The sequence below is a fragment of the Bos grunniens genome, chromosome 28 (assembly GCF_055505025.1).
Source record: "Bos grunniens cultivar Pamir isolate PY7600 chromosome 28, Bosgru_T2T1.0, whole genome shotgun sequence".
Lineage (NCBI taxonomy): Eukaryota > Metazoa > Chordata > Mammalia > Artiodactyla > Bovidae > Bos > Bos grunniens.
The window spans coordinates 18,084,374-18,087,292 of NC_141192.1; the positions used below are offsets into that span (position 1 = coordinate 18,084,374).

The 2,919-nt window shown below is 49.1% G+C and overlaps 1 long non-coding RNA gene across 1 annotated transcript; it reads right to left on the bottom strand.

Annotated features, from left to right (window-relative positions):
- Nucleotides 1–441: 441 nt before the first annotated feature.
- On the bottom strand, nucleotides 442–2,691 carry LOC147342940 (uncharacterized). Its single transcript, XR_015157201.1, has 3 exons — nucleotides 2,410–2,691; nucleotides 1,784–1,953; nucleotides 442–649 (listed from the first exon to the last, which is right to left on the bottom strand). It is a non-coding gene; the product is annotated as an uncharacterized LOC147342940 (long non-coding RNA).
- Nucleotides 2,692–2,919: the final 228 nt, after the last annotated feature.

Sequence of the window (2,919 nt, forward strand, 5' to 3'; positions counted from 1 at the left end):
TGTATATTGTGCTAGGGGGTGGGGACTTTGGTCTCCAAAGCGGCCTGCCTTCCTGCCTCCCTTCCTTCTTCCCTCCTTCCCTCCCTTTCTCTCTTCCTGCTTTCCTTCCATTTTATTTTTGTTCTTGTTATTCTTTCATTATTTTTCTTTTAAAAGGTCTTTCTCCTACTTAATTTTGGTAATTACAAGAGTGACATGGACTCATTTGCTTGGTGAATCCATACAAAGATGGAACCAGGCATAGAGATCCTCTCCCTCCCCATTCCCGTATTAGCCCTGGGGACCCTTTCACCCTCCATATGTCTGTACAAGCACGTGGAAAGTTCTGTACAACTAGGATCTTACTAATATTTGCTAAAAAAAAAACAAAACCCAAAACCCCCCTCAGGCCTCGCTGTCCCAGTGGTTTTTAGCATGGAATATTTAGAAACATGCTAAGGCTTTTTTGTTGTTCCTTTTTTTTTTTTATTTTTGACAACGAGGAGGCAGAGTTGGTGTGACGTGAAGGGAAAAGGGATGCTGAATGTCCTGTAATGTGTGGGGCAGTTCTGCACCTGCGGTTCCCGGAGAGGCCCAACTCGGCAACACACTTTCTAAATTTCACAGGATGTGCACAGTCCTCCAGACAGTGGAGCTGTGTCTAATCTACCTAAAAAAAAAAAAAAAAAATGCAGACTATGCAACAGGAGGAATCTACCATGTCCATTCAATCATTTCTCTTATAGAGAAACGGCTCTTCAGATACTTACGTTGTTTCGAGTTTTTTTTTTTTTTTCCCCCTATTTCAAATTGTATCACAAAACCACTTCTTTTTATATATCCTTTTGGTGGGTGCTTCTATTCCTCTAGGAAACCTGTCAGTGTTGGGCTGTGAGGCTATAGTATGTGTATTTTGTGTTTTAGAAGAAAGTGTCAGGTAATTTTCCCAAAGAGTGATGCAGTGTGCTCACAGCAGAGCACAGCTGGCTTCCCGGGCACTCTCAGTGCCCCTGGCTGTTGCTGTTTGATGTTTGAAATTCTTGCCTATTTGCACAGTGAAAACCAGTATTTCATTGTGGCTTTCATTTATATTTTTCTGACCTCTGAGCATCTTTTAACACTTTTTTTGGCCACTGCTCCATAGATGCCTCTGGGGAGGCAGTCCCTCTGGGAGTCAGGGGATCCCTCGGCAGTAAAGTGCCTTTCTCATCACATCATATCAAAGTGTATGGTCAACATGACTTACCACTGTTGATGATAACCTTGCTTAGTAATCTTTGCACAAGGGCCCTGCATTTTCCTGTAGGACCAGGCCCTGACTCTAATATATATATCCTTCAGCACCCGCTGGGGCAGCTGCCCAGGCTCCTGCCTTCCCAAACCTGCTTGTCTGCTCTCCAGGATCCCTAACTCTTGGAGACACAGGGCAAGCTCTCCTGAAAACTCTGCCTATGCTTCTGGGTCACTAGATGGCAGGCCCTCCTCCTTGCAGGAACCCCAAGTTTCCATGCAGAATTCTGAGGGTCCCCCCTACTGGCGACAGGGTGAGCCACCTTCCCACCATGGGGCCAGGTGAAGAGTTATTTGTCATCTGAATTTTTTCCCCTCAAGGAATATCATCCTCCACACCGACTGAGTGAGGGTGGAGGCTACTGGGGTGGGGTCAGTTTGGCTGGCATTGAGGGCTCTGGGGAAAGGGGTTAAGCCCCAGATGGGCGGCTCTCTAAAGCCTGGGCCCCATTCTGCCTTAGAGATCTGCTTTGCTTTTCTGCGACTTTTTGAAACCATGGGACAAGTCTCTCACCTCCTGTTATGCAGCTGAATGAACAAGTGCATCCCGGTGCTGATTCTGGGCCCTCTTCATAGAGACCAAGCATCTGCTGTACCTCAGCCCGAGTCGGGCACAGGGCCACAGCGGTGAAACAGAACCAGGCAAGGCATGGACTCTGAGGGGGCTCTCACATGACAATGAATCTGAAATAAAGCGGATAGCCAGCAGTCCTGGGCATGAACACCCAGCAAGCTGGAGAGGAGACTGCTCCTCTCAAGCAGATTTGCAGTGGGGGTGGGGTGGGGGTGGGGAGCGGGCAGCGTTCCTAAGAAAGAGTTTAAACGGAGACCTGAAGGGTGAAGGGGCAGAAAGTGTTCCAGGCAGAGCTAAGTATGCACAATGTGAGAGCTGCGAGTTTCAGTTTTATTGGATAACTTACTGAGGACTACTCAGTAGAGGGAGGAACTGCTCCGAACAGGGAGGCGAGGTCAGCATAAACCTGATTTTGATGAAGGGGGTACATGCAACCAAGCACATATCTCAGTAGAAGTTGCTGCTGGTCACGCGGAGCAGAGGTGTCAGTGCTTTTAGCGCTTTTCTAAGTGTGGGAAGATACAAGAATCCGCATTTGAAAAAAAATTTCTCATGGAAATACTTACCTGTCTGAAGGCCTGTTTTGTCGGTTTTCCCAGAGCACAGAGTGCCTTGTCCTGATCTCTGTTCTGAACTCCTGGGCGTGTTGAAGGTCAGCAACTGCAGTGACTAATGACTTAATTCTGTGGAACTGGGTGGCGAGCGACATTTTTTAGTTAGCAGGTCAGCAGGACAATAGATCTCACCCTGCCGTGAAGAGGGGAGGGATAGCTCCTGCGTCATCCCCACTGCTTGCCTGCCAGCCTCAGTTCTGGTGGCATTTTCCTGGGGTGGGCGTCCCCAGACACAGCTGGTTGCAGGTGTCCGTCTCCATGGCTGCCAGCCACCTCTGGGCAGGAAAGTGTGGGCATCAGGCCTGCTCTTCCCTGTTCTTCTGTCCTCCAGCCCCACCCTGGCCTTGCCACCACCACCTCACCCTGTAATTTCCCTGTCTGCCATGGGAGCTTCTTTAGGATTTAACTGGAACTGCTCCCTCAACCCCCTCCCTGAGACAGGCCTCGGCCCACCCCCCACCA